We start from the raw sequence: 16298 nt of genomic DNA on the forward strand, positions 1-16298 counted from the left end.
CATTTAAGAGGCATTTGGATGGGTATATGAATAGGAAGGGTTTGGAGGGATATGGGCCAGGTGCTGGCAGGTGGGACTAGATTGAGTTGGGATGTCTGGTCGGCGTGGACGGGTTGGACCGAAGGATCTGAATCCATGCTGTACATCTTTATGATTCTATGACTCTATGAATCTATGACAAAAGCAAATGACAAAAAGGGGGTAAGAGAGTGGCTAAGTAGAGGAAACATCCACCATGTTAAACAAGGACACAATAAAAGATAGTAGGAATGGGACCAGGAATATTAAAAGAAACAAGCTTTCAGGCTTTGTACCTGAACGCACAGGGCATTCAAAATGAAGTGGACGAATTAATTATACAAATAGATCCAAATGGGTATGGTAGAGTTGGGATCACAGAGATATTGCTGCAGGGTTACCAGGGACAGAAACTGAACATGTTCAGTTTTTAGGTAGGACAGTGAAAAAGGGAAAGGTAAAACAGGATATAAACACAATATTGAGGAAAGGTTTTAGCTCAGACAAATTGGAATATGTGTGGGTTGAAATACCAAGGGCAAAAAACAGGGGTGGTATATAGACCACGTACATTGACCAAGCTGTAGTGATGATGTTGGGAATGGCATTAAATAGAAAATTAGAGATGCATGCAATAAAGGAGCATCTAAAATTATGGGTGACTTTAATCACATATAGATTAGTCACAGTGCCGTAGAGAAAAAAATTCTTAGATTGCATACAGGATTATTGGCACAATACATTGAGGAACCAACTGGAGAACAGCCATCTTAGATGGGTATTATGCAATAAGAAAGGAATTATTGTTAATTTAGTTGTGAGAGACTTCTTGGTATGAGCAATTATAATATGATAGAATTATTCATCAAGATGGAGAGTAAGGTCGTTGATTCAGAAACTTGGATCCTGAATCCTAATTAGACAACCTATGATGATATGAGGCATGAGTTGGCTATGATGGATTGGGAAATGTTGCTGAAAGGAATGACAGTGGATAAACAATGCAAAACATTCAAAGAACAAATAGATGAGCTACAAAAATTGTTTATTCCTGTTTGGTGCATGAGTGCAAAGGGAATAGTGGCCAAAAATGGCTTACAGGGAAGGTTAGAGATAATATTAGATGCAATAAAGACCATACAAATTGGCAACTAAAATAGGCCTGAGGATTGGGAACAATTTAGAAGCCAGCAAAGGAGGACCAAGGGATTGATTAAGAAGGGGAAAATAGATTATGAGAGTAAGTTTGGAATACTTTCTTCAAAACACCTTCACATCTTTCATAAAATGTGGTGCTCAGAACTGGCCATGATACCTCAGCTGAAGTCGAACTTGTGTTTTACAAAGTTTTGCTATAACCTTCTTCGTTTTGCATTTTCTGCATCAGTTTGTACAGCTCACTTCTTATTAACTGCTTTCCTAACCTGTTTTAAAATCTTCAACATTTATTTGTACCTCATGTTCCCTCTGCTCCTCCACTCCCTTTAGAGTTGTAACTTCTAGTTTATATTGCCTCTCTTCATTTCTAACTCACCACATGAGAGAGTTGTATAAACAAGAATAGAATATTCTGTGGTGATACAATGGCTTTGAGAGGTGTATTTTGTCCTTTATTTTTATGATGATAGATCGAGACAGTGGTATAGAGTGATCTGCTTCCAGCCAATAAAGTAAATAACTTGTGAAGCCTTGGGGCTTATTTTTAAAGTTGGAACAATAGAAACAACCTGAATGGATGGTGACAAGCTCCCACAGAACCAAGATTTTTGATTTGGCTTTCAGTAGCTGTTTGGGTTGTGAAAGCTGCTACACTCTCTTCTCTTTGCTACTGCTAAAGGCTTGGGTTCATTTCCTGTTGCTAGAATTGCATGTGAGACAATCTATTTTACTGACTTTGCTTTTGCCAAGGGTGTGTTTCTGGAATCTAATTATATTGGAACAGTTAATGAGTAGTTTATTATTTTGTTCAGTATTTCCATAGAGCTATATTATTTTGTCTGTATTTTAACTATGGTGTGTGAATAAAGTGTGTTTTGCTTCAAGATGAGACATTTGACCAATCAAATTGCATCTGGATTACAACGTCTGGCACTTGCCTTTAAAATAAGAAAAAGTTCAGGTCTAGGCTATCTCCTTGGCGTGTTTTGAGGGAGTTTGGTCTGGTCCATAATAATTCTGCCCAGATGCTGTGAAAAGAATTAGCTTGAAACATAAAGGCCTTTCATATTGTGAATGTGTCACAATCTCATTTGAGGGAATGTCGCAATGCTAGCTAACAATGGGATGATTATAGAGTCCCTACAGTGCAGAATGAGGCCATTTGGCCCATCAAGTCTGCACTGAACGTCTGAAGAGCATCCCGTCCAAACACAGTCTCCTACTCTATCCTGTAACCCTGATAATCCACCTAGCCTGCACATCCCAGGACACAAAGTACAATTTAGCATCCACTTAACCTTTAATCCACAACTTTTAATTGTGGGACAAAACTGGAGTTGCTGCAGGAAACCCATGTAGACATGTGGAGAACATATAAATCCACACAGATAATTACTCAAAGCTGGAATCGAACAATAAGTCAGCACTGCTAACCACTGAGCCACTATACCACCATGTGGAGGGACTGCAAATTCTGAAGACAATGCAATGTAGTAAGTAAGTGAAAAACATTTCCAATTTAATTGCAAACATGATGTCTTATTACTGGGGTGTGTGAAATGCTCCCCTGTTGCTTTGGCTTCTTCTGTTTATACCTTTGAATTCTGTTGACTTTCATATTTCACCTTCAATATCTCACCTTCCTCAGAACCAGAGAAAACATTTCAATTCCATTGCAGAGTCACGTTCCAAGATAACAATCAAGTAATGCACTGAATAGGTTTTAGATGCTCTATCATGAGTGTGAAGCGAGTGATAGTCCATGGTTCTAGTGAGATTAAGATATGGATTTAGATTACAGCATCAGGAGAGCACATTGTAGAGGGAACATTGATCAAGGCAATAGCTATGTAATCTCCCAGGGAATTGGGTGAAGTGAGAAATGTCAATATGGTTGTGTAGAATGCCCTTGATAACATGATGATCTTTACACTAACTGCAGCCAGCGAAGAGAAGTTTCCACTTACATTAACCCACTAAGTCCTAGTTGCATTCTGATTGTAGGTAGTATATATTGCAGCTGCCCAAATCCCTTTTGCCTTTAACTGATCTGCTTCAGTGGATAATATATTAAGTTTTGACTCCAGAATACATGCCTTTCCCAGGGGTGAGGGAAGGTAATAGTTATGAAGGGCTTCAAATATTATTGCTACCACCCTCCATTTCAGAGATGGTTTGAAGTGTTGGTTTTGAAATACTTGCATTGTTAATTTTCTCAGTTATTTTTCTGTGGATTTTTTCTATTGTCTTCCTGAATTGATACCATTGACACATTGTACTGCACTGTTTCATAAGTGGCTGCCTGCCTGTTCATTTGGCTGTTATTCTTTTGTGCATCTTGAGATTGAGAAGGTGCAGAGACCACAGGGGAAATTATAATCAAGTCGAATCCTCTCTTCACCCAACCTCAGCAAACACGCACTTCCAGCTGGGCTAATAATTGGAAGTGAAATAGCTGTCTAATTTCCCTTCCCCAGTGTAAGGGAACTAAACACTTATACTTTTAAGATTAGATAATGCAACACAGATCCGGAACTATCATGCCTAAATCAGGTCTCCCCAAAGCAGAATTGAGACCCCAAATGGGGTCACGAGCTGTAGTTTTCAGGTTGTGAGCCTTGAGTCTGTAAAGGTTGCAATGGAACTTTGACAGATTTGCAATAATCTGTAACCCTGCTCTAACAGTCCTTGAATAGCCCACTCTTACCAGCCTCAGTGTAGGGACAGAATGGTTTTTAAACCTTGACGTGAGGCCACAATGGGTAAATATTTGCGGAGCACACATCATTAAATGGAAACTTATGAACACAGAAGAGTATGGAAATACTGGACAGGACGAAAAGCTAAGGCTGCCCTTCAATCCTGCTCTGCACCGTCTAAGACCCTGCAGCCACAAGGAGACACTTCCTAATCCTTCGTCACCCTCCCCAGTGGGCACGTCATTTCCTGCGAGTAGAAAAAGACAAGTCCTAAAAAAAAGGAGGAAAGCTGGAAAATTCTCTCGGTTCTCTCAGATGATCAATAATCCAGGAGATTCCAACATTTGAGGGTATATATAAACTAGTCAATTACATTCTTGCTGTAGATTTTTTTAAGGGGGGTGTAAGTTTAACACAAGGAGACAGTATGTTTGTTTCCGGTGGGAGGTTAAAAAGTTAAATTTCTGTATCCTGATCCTGAACCACTTCCAACTGACCCATTTCTGGTTTTAACAGAGGTAGAACAGAAAGTTTAGTCTCATGACCCACTAATAATAAATACTATAGTGAAGATGGCAGCCTCATATTATTCTCTGTTTTCAAATGTTACGTGAGCAGCCATGTTTCCCAGGTCTCAAGGAGCCCAATAATTAGTAGAAGACAAAACCTGCTAGATTCAGAAACTAAGTGCCTTTCCACTAACTCTTCCCAAATCAAAATACCTGCTGCTTTCTCATCTTCCCAAATAATCTCCTGCCACTTCCTGAGGCCTCCAATCTTGCATCCCATTATAGTGTCTGAACTCAAATCCTCCGATGCCCCAGTTCTCACAACGAGCTTCTGAACTCTGCTTCAACTTCCTGCAACTCTTCCGGTTTCCAAACCTCTAAACAACGGTGCCACCTTCACCCCCACCCCACCTCTAAATGATGGTGCCACCTTGATCCTCACCTCTGCCCCACCTCTAAATGATGGTGCCCCCTTCACCCCCACCCCCACCCCACCTCTAAATGATGGTGCCATCTTCACCCTCACCCACACCCCACCTCTAAATGATGGTGCCATCTTGATCCCCACCTCTGCCCCACCTCTAAACGATTTGCCACCTTCACCCCCACCCACACCCCACTTGCCAGCTTAAAATGTCTTACCTTTGCTCTTTCCATCAGCGTCCCAGTTCTTATTCCTCAGGTCACTCAAATGCCAGCCCTCATCACCACAGCCTCTAACCAGCCCAGTGTCTGACCCCACCGCAGCCACGACTCTCCACATTCTTCATCACCAGCTTGTGTCCAACCACTGACCCCAGACTACCACCTACCTGCCACTTCTTTGGAAGATCTCTGGCATTCATAGTCTGTTATCTCTAATACTTCTCTTACACCTCTGTTTCTGCTTTGGGTCCTGTCAGCATCACTGACATCTCTATTCTGCCAACATTTACATTGTTAACACCACTGAACCAGATTTGATCTGCTGGCGTGGCAATGGAAGACCTGCAAATGGAAATAATCTGAAGATGGATCTTGAAGATTTTGGATGATGGGGCTGTGATGAAATTCATTTCCTGCGGATTGAATTGTAGCAGGGAAGCCAGCATTTTCTGTGAAATATAACATTCTGAGCACAATCAGTTCAGGAGTTGGTACATGACAACATTCAGTTCTGCCATGCAATTCAGGAGGGTGTTATTGCAAGCTTTTCATGAGACTGCTCAGGACAGTTCACAGAATTGTTACGGTACAGGAGAAAGCCATTTGGCCCATCGTATTTGCACCAGCTCTTCAACCATGCATCATTACCTCGTGCCAATCTCCTGCTTTCTCGCATACCTTTGCATACTCTTTCTATCTAAATAATCTTCCAATATCGTCTTGAATGCTTCACCTGAACTGTGTCCATCACACTCCCAGGCAGTGCATTCCATATTCCAACCACTCGCTGTGTGAACAAGATTTTTTTTCTCACATCACCTTTGCATCACTTTAAATCTACTTCTTCTTGTTCTTGTTCCTTATACGAGCAGGAACAGCATCTCCCAATCTAGTCTGTCCAGCCCACTCGTGATTTTGAAAACCTCTGATGGATCTCTTCTCAGCCTTCTTCTCTGCAAAGAGACAGTCCCAACTTCTTTAATCTAGCTTCATAACTAAAGGTTCTTGTTCTTGGAACTATGTTTGTAAATCACTTCTGCACTGTCTCTAAAGCATTCGTATCTTTCCAATAATGTTGTGCCCACAACAGTACACAATACTCCAGCTGAGGCCTAACAAGGAGTGGCAGATGGAGTTTAATTTAGATATTGAATTTTGGAAAGATGAATAAGGGTCGGACTTATACTGTTAATGGTAGCAGCCCAGGTAGTGTTGTCAGACAAAGAGACGCAAGGGTGCAGGCACATAGTTCTTTAAAAGTTGTATCACAGATAGACAGGCTGGTTAAGAAGGTGTTTAGCACTCGTGCCTTTATTGCTCAGACCACTGAGTATAGGAGTTGCGACATCGTGTTGAGGTTGTACCGGATGTTGGTGAGGCCACTTCTGGAGTACTGTGTACAGTTCAGATCATCCTGCTATAGGAAGGATATTATTAAATTGAACAGGGTTCAGAAAAGATTTACAAGGAATGTTGCTGGGACTGGAGGATGTGAGTTATAAGGAGAGGTTGGATGTGCTAGGACATTTTTCAAGGAGTATAGGAAGTTGAGGAGTAACCTTATGGAGGATTATAAAATCATGAGGGGCACAGATAAGGTGAATAGCAAAGATATTTTCCCTCGGGTGGGGGGGTTCAAAACTAGAGGGCATATTTTTGAAGAGAGAGAAGAAAGATTTAAAACGGACCTGAGGGCCACCTTTATCACACAGCGGGTCGGTCATCTGTAAAAATTAACTATGCAGCTGAACTACACAGGCTCTGTGTGTGATTCACAGTGTGTTAGGTTCCAGGAGAAGTTGAATATCTGTTATTGGAACTCTGACTCAATTCCAGAAGTGATTTGGCAGCTAGGTGTTTCAAGCAGGACTTAGGAAAAATCCTGGATATTACAGAGGCTCACAGTAAAGTGGGTGCAAGGAATTGATCTGTACAATTAGAAGTGAGGGTTGAAAAGCCACAAGCAGTATTTTCTTCATATAACCAAGAAAGACTGGAACACATGAGAATACCCAGAGTTAATGTGGTGAAGGGAGCTTTCAGGAGCTGTGAACTGTGTAGCATACCAGAACAGGAATCATAGTAATTGAGACAGACCATTACAGAACATCTCTTGGGAGGGGATTTCATGGGCAGATCAGGAAAAATGAAGAATTGTAATCTTGTGAAGTTCAATGAGGTTTGATTATCTATCACACCATTAACATCAGGGGGAGGCTGATGAGAAATTTGTGGAATCTTTCTTGGTAAATTTGTGATGTGATGTGCACTGCAAGGTGTTCAATCAGATCCTAGTGTTACTATGTTTACTACGTTCATTCTTGGTGTTAGAAGTAAGCTGTACATGCATTGTAATTTATATTTCTGTTCGAACTTGAATAAATCTTGCTGTTTGTTCCAAACCATGGAAGCTTGTGGCTTTATTTTATTAGAAAGTCCCCTGGATCTCACCCTTTGTCCGCAATAACATTAAAATGTTACTGGTCCCAAACCAGATCACAGCATAAATATTAATAGTCTATTCTGGAATCATAACAGAGGTTTGCCTGTTTCTTTGCACAGCTTGGTTCATTGTGGGATCATTCTTGGGCAATGAGATTGTCAATGGAAACAAATGCTCCTAGCAGCTTGTATGGATGGCTACCTAGTGGTTTGTCATTGCCAGAGGTGAGGACAGAAGGGCTTTGTACTTGTTTTTTTCAATTCCCACCAGTCTATTCCATATTCTCTCCGCCATGGCCAGTCTATTTTTCTCTCTCATTTGCTATGGTGTTTACCCTCAGCTACCATCACACCCTCTTCACCATCAACCTTTCACACACATTCACTGCCCTGACATTTGACCCTCCCCACTCAGAGGCCTCCAAAGAGTCCCTGAGCCCAACTCTTAAGCTTTCCATACTCAACATGCTCCCTGCTCCATGGCTCTAGTCTAATACTTGAATTACAGGCTTTTCTAGCCAGTCAGTGTCTCAATTGGGGCTACATCCAGGAAACTAAACTCTACAGGGTCAAAGAGGTTTGCATATTCTCCTCGTGTCTGCGTGGGTTTCCTCCGGGTGCTCCGGTTTCCTCCCATAGTCCAAAGATGTGGAGGTCAGGTGAATTGGCCGTGCTAAATTGCCCACGGTGTTCAGTGTATTAGGCAGGGGAATGGGTTTGGGTGGGTTACTGTTTGGAGGGTTGGTGTCGACTTGTTGGGCCGAAGGGCCTGTTTCCACACTGTAGGGAATCTAATCTAATCTAAAACCTGCAGTTCTGGGTTTCCCAGTTCAATCCAACTCCCTGCTCCCCTGACACCCTCACTGTCGTCAAGTAAACATTCAGCCTCAAATCTTCAAATATGCTGAATTTAATTCTTCATTTCAGCTCAGCAATCTTCTAAGCACAAATATACGATAATGACTAGCTGCAAATAGAGATTAAAACATGTCTTCCACTGGTTTTCAAACTTATGCATAGTTAAGCTTTTAATTAACATACATCAATTGCTCAATCAATTCTAAATGTCATTATCAGTTAATAATCTTATATTTGCTTTGTTAAATATTAAGTGTAGAGAGCAGGTTCCTGGCTGTTGATATATTTTCTTTTGTCAATTATAGCTGAAAACTGGATTTTTTTAAAAAAAACTTCTATCATGGAATCTGAGGATCTCTGGCAAGAACCAACTATTTGTTATCTAATTGCCCTGGGAAAGTGGTGTTGAGTCACTTTCTTGAATTCAGTTCATGTCGTGTACTTACAACCACAAAGCTGTTAGAAAGAGAGTTCCAGGAGTTTGATACAGGGACAATGAAGAAATGGAGATGGAGTTCCAAATCAGAATGGTATGTAGTTCAAAGGGAAACTTTTTGTTCATGGGAAATGCAGGCATCGCTTACTCGGCAAGTATTTATAACCCATTCCTAATTGCACAGAAGGCAAGTTGAGTACTCTACAGTTAAGAGGACACATTGTTGTGGATTTGTAGACTAGACTTTACTAGACCAAGTAAGGATACCTAAAGAGGGTCAAATGGGTATTTTATGGCAATCAATTTTAATGTTTGCTTTTTAATTCAAAATTTTAATATAATTACAACTTCAACATCTGTCCTGGTGGGTTTTGAACTCATGTCCCAGAACTGTATCCTGATCACTAATTTAATGCCATCACTACAACACCACCACTATGATGATGGCATTCCTAACAGAAAAGCCAAATGTCTGGACAGACTGCATTAACAATTGAAGGAATTCAGCAGGTTTTGTTTTGTTCATGGGATGTGAGAATGGAATACGAGGCCAGCAGTTTTTGCCCCTTTCTTTAGGAGTCAATACATTGCTATGGGTTTGGAGTCACATGCGGGTAAGGATGGCAGATCTCCTTCCCTAAAGGACCTCAGTAAACCAGATGGGTTTTTACAACAATTGACAGTGATTTCACGATCCCCAAGAAGCTAGTCATGTCTTAATAAGAAATACCAGATTTTTAAATTAAATTTGTATTTCCTTGCCATGGTGGGATTTGAACTCATGCTCCTAGAAATATGTCAAAGGTTCTTGATTACTATTTGGAGTGAAATTAACATTATTCCACCACCTCCCCAAATATGTATTTGACTAAAAGATAAAGCTGTAAATGTTAGAAACTCTGACTACAAAGAAAAAATAATGCAAGTGCACTGCAGGTCCATTGCTATCTGAAATGAGAGAAGACAATTTAATATTTCAGACACAGGCAACACTGATAAAAGATCCACAAATAAGCTATTAAATATCTATTCTCTTTTTGAATGCCAACTACCCTGACCTATTGTGTCATTTGCAGTATTTTTACGTACCTCTAATATTAATCAGGGGCATGTACAGAATGCACATACCTAGTCAAGGTTTAATGCAATGCTTACTGATCAAACTGATCTCGGAACATGAGAGTGTATTAATTAATGAAAGAACTGATATTGATTTATCATGCATCTCCAAGGGAGAATAGCCACACAAAGAGTATATTGCCTCCACTTCAAATGTCATATATCTCTCATATAGTGCTAGTTATGAACATATGGTGCTCTCTTTTACACAACGTGCACTGATTTTTAACATTGCTTTTGCAGTCAAGAGCGATTACAAAGAATTGTAATGTTTAAAAGTTAAAGACATCATTTAATAGCAAGGTTCCTGAGTAAAGTAACTAAGAAAGTGATAGCTTAAAAGCCATTTGTCCTGCATTTTTATTGTTGCTCATTTTCCATTTTAGCTCTGCAGTTCCTTCTGGAAACTATTTCATTTTCTTTCACAGTGGTGGGTCAGCATTGCTGTTAATGTCAAACGTAAGACATGAAACAATAACTTAGAGATCCAATGAATGTTATTCTTCAATTTAATCACAAAATAAAAATACCCATCAGATAAAATGCTTACAAGTGATTCATAATTAATGTGAAATGAAATCGCCAATTGCAAAGCAGATCAGATAAAGTCAGTGCTATGGGACAGTGGTAATGTTCAGATTAGGAGAAAAAACACCAACTGTCTGTACGATTTTTTTTCTTTAGAATCCTCCTTAAAACTGACCTCTTTAGCCAAAAATGTAGTCATCTGTTCTAAAATCTCATGTAACTTGTTGTTAAATCATATTTTATAAAGTTCCTGCAAAGTTCTTTGCATCATTATTCTATTTCAAAGGTCCTACATGAATGCAAGTTATCATTTTTGGATTGTGATTTTTTTTATTGCGGTTGTGTTATTAATGAAGATTTGTTTTAAACACCATTCTTGCATCTTCATGCCAAAAGGTCTCCCCACCTCCATTATCATTTCAAATATGCTACCTCTTCTATTTCCTGAGGCCGTCAATGGCATTATCTTATAATGACTGAATGTCCTGTCATCAGCGTAGAGCAATGTGTCTTTGTATCTTATCACATCTCTCAAGACTCTCACAAGTCATTCCCAATGGTGACATCATCAGCACTTAATCCATTTGGTTTCAGCTGAATTCCAACTCAATCAGAAAGACTTTTCCCATTGCCGATATAGCAATATCACTGAAGACAATGAACCTGGCCATCTACAGCTTCATAAAATGTTCTCAACTCCTACCAAGCTAGTTTCACCACTATAAGACAATAAGAAACAGGAATGGGTGTAGGCCATTTGGCCTCTTGAGCCTGCTGTGCCATTCTATAGAATCATGGCTGATCCAACATTCCTCACCCCCACTTTCCTCCATTATCCCATCACACTGATCAAGAATCTAACTAGCACAGTCTTCAATATACACAAGGATTCTATGCCCATAGCTCTCTGTGGCAAGGAATACCAAAGATTCACAACCTTTGAGAGAAGAAATTCCACCTCATCTCAGTCTTAAAATGATGCCCCTTTACTCTGAGACTATGCCCTCTGGTGTGAGACTCCCCCATGAGGAGGTAACATCCTCTCAGCATTTACACTTTCAAGTCACTTAAGAATCCTATACGTTTCAATGAGATCATCTGTCATTCTTGTAAACTCCAGTGAGTAGAATCCCAACCTATATAGCCTTTGCTCAATACCTCCTAACAAGGGATCATCTTGAAATGTCTCTGAACTGCCTCCAATAAAATAATATAATTTCTTAAATAAGGGCACCAAAACTGCTCACAGTACTCCAGGTGTGTTCTCAGCAGCACCTTGTACAGTCACAGTAAGACCTCCCTCCATTTATACTCCAACCCCTTTGAAATAAGCGGTTTGGCACACCAGCCTCATTCCTGAAGAAGGGCTTATGCCCAAATCGTCAATTCTCCTGCTCGTCGGATAACGCCTGGCCTGCTGTGTTTTTCCAGCATCCCATTTTTCATCTCTGGTCTCCAGCATCTGCAGTCCTCACTTTCTCCCTCTGAAATAAGAGCCAACATTCCATTAGCCTTCCTGATTACCTTCTGCACCCGTGCACTAGCTTTCTGGGTTTCATGCATAAGTATCTCCAAGTCCCTTTGTGTTGCAGGTTTCTGCAGTTTATTTTTCCCCCTTTAGTTCTCTTTTGATTCTCCTTTCCAAAATGAACAACTTCATTCTCCCACATTATATTCCATTTTCCAATCTTTGCCCACTGTCATCTGTCAATCTGGTTTATATATAGTAAACAGTTCTGATCCCAGCACTGATACCCATGAAATCCCACTGGTCATAGATTGCCAACCCAAAAAAGAACATCTTATCCCCACTTGCTGTTTCCTGCCCATCAACCAATTCTCTATCCATGCCAGTATACTACCTCCAATGCCATGAACTCTTATTTTAAAACTCTAATCTTCTGGAAGTCCAAAGATAGCACATGCTACTGGTTCTCCTCTATCCACTCTGGTTGAGGTTTCCTTGAAAAACTTAAATAAGTTAGTCAACCATGATTTCTCTTTCATGATGTCATGTTGACTCAACTAGATTACATAATGATTTCCTAAATGTTCTTTAGGTTAATTGTCCTATAGTGATACTTGTACGTCTCCCTTTTTTTTGAATAGGTATGTCATATTCATAGTTTTCCAATCCACTGGAAAATACAAGGATTTTTGGAAAATTACAACCAATGCATCCACTATCTCTATAGCCATTTCTTTAATATCCTAGTATGCAAACTATTGGAGCCAGGGGGCTTTTCTGCCTTTTGCCCAATTGGGGTGGCAATGGCATAGTGGTAACGTAATTGGGCTAGTGACCCAGAGCCCCAGGCTAATGTGTTGAAGATGTGGGTTCAAATCCACATGGCAGATGGTGAAATTTGAATTCAATAACAATCTGGAATAAAATGCTAGTCGAATGGCAACCATGTAACTCCCATCAATTGTCAGAAAACCCATCTGCTTCACTAATGTTCTTGATGGAAGGAATTCTGCCTTCCTTACCAGTCTGGCCTACATGTGACTCTAGACACTCAGCAATATGGTTGACTCTTATCTGCCTGCTGGGCAATTTGGGATGGTTAATACTTGTTGGCTTGGACAGCAACACGAATGAATTAAAAAGAAATTGTATGACGCTGCTTCTTTTGTACTTCATTCCTCCTCCATATTCTTTATGATTAATGTTTGAAATATCTTCCAGCATAAAACATTTTTTCGGACAAATGTAAACTTTTTATTTGCATGATGATGATACAATTCATTGAATTTAGCCTGTGGTGTATGTTAGATCACATTTAACTGTGAGATAGGAATCTGTCACAATGGCAAGTTATCACCTGCAGTAAGTGATCAAAAGGATAAATTAAGATTAACATTTGAACAAGCTACATCACAGTGACCCTCGACACCACTCTCACTCTGTGCTAACACACTTAACTGGGCTGTGTCACTCAATGCTGCACCACAAGGTACGTGTAGCCACTAAACTGTCAGATGCATGTTTTACGACAAAGCTTCTCACTTCAGAGTAATCCGAGAAATGGAAATCAGTAGGTCTCAACCTTAGTGAGTTCCTCTCAAAAAGGATACACCTTTTTTCTCCCAACGCCTGCAGTAGCTTTTTAATTTATACTGCTCACAGGTGTCATGAATATTGATTCATGTTGAATTCCAAAACTGATTTTAACACACTCCAACAGATACCTATCACTGGCTTTTCAATATTCTCTCAGCCTTAGCTCAGATGACTCGCTCTTTATCGTTTGGATGGTACTTACAGCCAGGTGCCTTTTATAGACTTGCCTTTTTGTGTTTTTTTTTAAATTTAGAAAGAAAATATGCATCCATTGAATTGATCTTTATGAACACATTTTTAAAGAATTTTTGTGTGTTATCATTGTGATTTACAATGCACTCAACCCATTTAATCAATGCAGCAATCTAAAAACAGGCCCCAGAAAGATGATTTACCAGCGCAGAATAAATCATTGCAGGAGACAAATATGTTTTGTAAACTATAACATGTAGAGTATATGGAGGGAATTTTTATGCCTAATATATTTATATATACACACTGCTGACTTAGCGCCTGATATTTATCAACTTGGGTACCGTCTCAAACAAATTTCACTGAGTTGCTGAGACAGGCTATTTTTTCGAGGGGCCATATTGAAATAAGCTCTATGGGTATACCTACACTACACAGGAGGCTGCAGTAGTTAAGATGGAAGCTTATCATGTTCTGAATGGCAACAAGGGAGAAGCAAGAAATGCTGATTTTGCTAGTGATTCTCACATCCCATGAATGAATATTTTAAAAATTCCAACCTACATTTCTGAATCAGTTTTACATCAATGCTTACAACTGTCCAGCTATTTTTATACCATCTCATTTCTCGTCTGCAGTGCTGCGGTTATCATCCCTGTTTCTGAGGCAGACTTCTGAGTTCTAGTGCCCTTTAGGACTTGATGTCCAAAGAAGGTACATTCACAATATGCACAATCAGGTGGATTGTCAATATATAAATCCTTTTGATACCAGTGGCAGGTGTTAAGAGCAAGAGACTCTCCCAGTCAGCTATTCTTCATGCAGAGTGTGTCACTCAAGGTTCTGTTGACTGGCCAGCAACCTGTTCTAAGTCAATCTAGCTATGGAAACAAACATAAGCAAGTGTTTTGTCAGCCTCATGTGTTGTCAGATGTGGGATGCCTCTAAATCTATTCCATGGACAATTTTGTGGACAACTACCATACTAAAAACACAGAAACAGGAGTGCAGTATTCAGCCTATCAAGCCTACTCTGCTATTCAGTTAGATCATGACCAATCCTTTAACTCAACATCACTCTCCCACACTATCTCCATACCCCCAATAATATTAGTCTCCTGAAATCTATTGATTTCTGTCTTGAACATATTCAATAATTGGGGTAACAATTCCCAAAGGTTCACCACCCCCTGAGTGAAGAAATTCCTCCTCGTTGCAATCTTAAGTAGCCTACTCCTTGTTCTGAGAATAGGTCCTTGGTTTTAGAATTGTAGACAGGCAAAACATCTTATCTAAATACATCCTTTTACACCCTGTAAAACGTTTGTACATTTCAATGAGGTTACCTCTATCTATTTGAAAATACATCCAGTCTTGTTACAATCACTTCATAAGAACTTCTGCCATTCTGGAGAATAATCAGCTGAATCTCAGACAAAGAGACCAAAACTGTACAGAATACTCCAAGTGAAGTGTCACCAATGTTGTATAAAAATTGAGCAAGAGATCTTTGCTCTTGTACACAAATCCCCTTATGATGAAAGTCAATATAGCAGTTGACTTCCTGTTTCCTTGTTGCACCTGCAAGCTAGAGTTTCATGATTAATAAAGAAGGACCCTTTGTGCCCACACTTCACAACTCTTACTATTTAAAATAGTTTGCCTTTCTGTCTTTTCCACCAAATTGAATAATTTCACAGTTGTTCATATATACCTGCTCCATGTCACTTAGTCTATTCAAGTCCTCACGAAGCCTCATGGCATTCTTCTCACAACTTAAGTTCTGCCTTCCTGTGTAGCTGCTTCTTTCTTCCCCAGCTCTCCTCCCCCTTGTCATCTGTCCATTTCAGACAGTGTCGTGCCTTTTTCATATGAGTTTCCCTCAATAAATTGTTCTTGAAGCAAGAGGAAGTGTAATGCCAGGTTGATGAGCCTGCAGCAACATTATGTAATATTCATCTGCCAGCATCCCCATATCAGATTAATTGCCTGCAGTGTTCCTCTTGACAAGAAACAATTTCTTAAGATTGTATTTTGTGTTGCTGGAGGCAGGAGTGCTGTTACAAGATGAAGCTGCCTTCTCCACAGCATAATGATACAAGCATAGCATTAAAAGGATGCATTAAAAAAAAGTCACTGGTTTCCCTTGGCTGGATTTACATTGTAGTCCTAAAGGCAAAAATATGCTTTATATCACACCAGACCACTGAATATCCTTTAACATCAGTTTTTCACTTCTTTGTCAGATCATATCAAAAACATATTACATTTGCTTGTTCATGCAAACATAGTAACAAATGTACTTGGAGCTGTTATTGGCCATTTGAAACCTGGAGCCTGTTTCTCATTTCATTGGGTAATGTATTATGAACGTTAATATTTAATTTTGTGGGGACTTGCATTTTGAAGGATTGTAAACAAGTGCATTTGTTTTAAGTTCTGTGAAGATATTTTGTTTGATTGTAGGAAGGGCGGTGTGTGTTAACCAGCTTTGCATCTTAGACCATAAGTGGGAAAGGTCAATCAGCCTATCAAGTCTTATCCACCGTTCAATGAGACAGGGTTGATCTGATAACCCTCAGCCCTAGTTTCCTGCCTTTGAGTCTCTTTCTGTCCAAGTCAGCCTTAAA

The sequence above is a fragment of the Chiloscyllium punctatum genome, chromosome 4 (genome assembly GCF_047496795.1).
Source record: "Chiloscyllium punctatum isolate Juve2018m chromosome 4, sChiPun1.3, whole genome shotgun sequence".
In the NCBI taxonomy this organism is placed as follows: domain Eukaryota; kingdom Metazoa; phylum Chordata; class Chondrichthyes; order Orectolobiformes; family Hemiscylliidae; genus Chiloscyllium; species Chiloscyllium punctatum.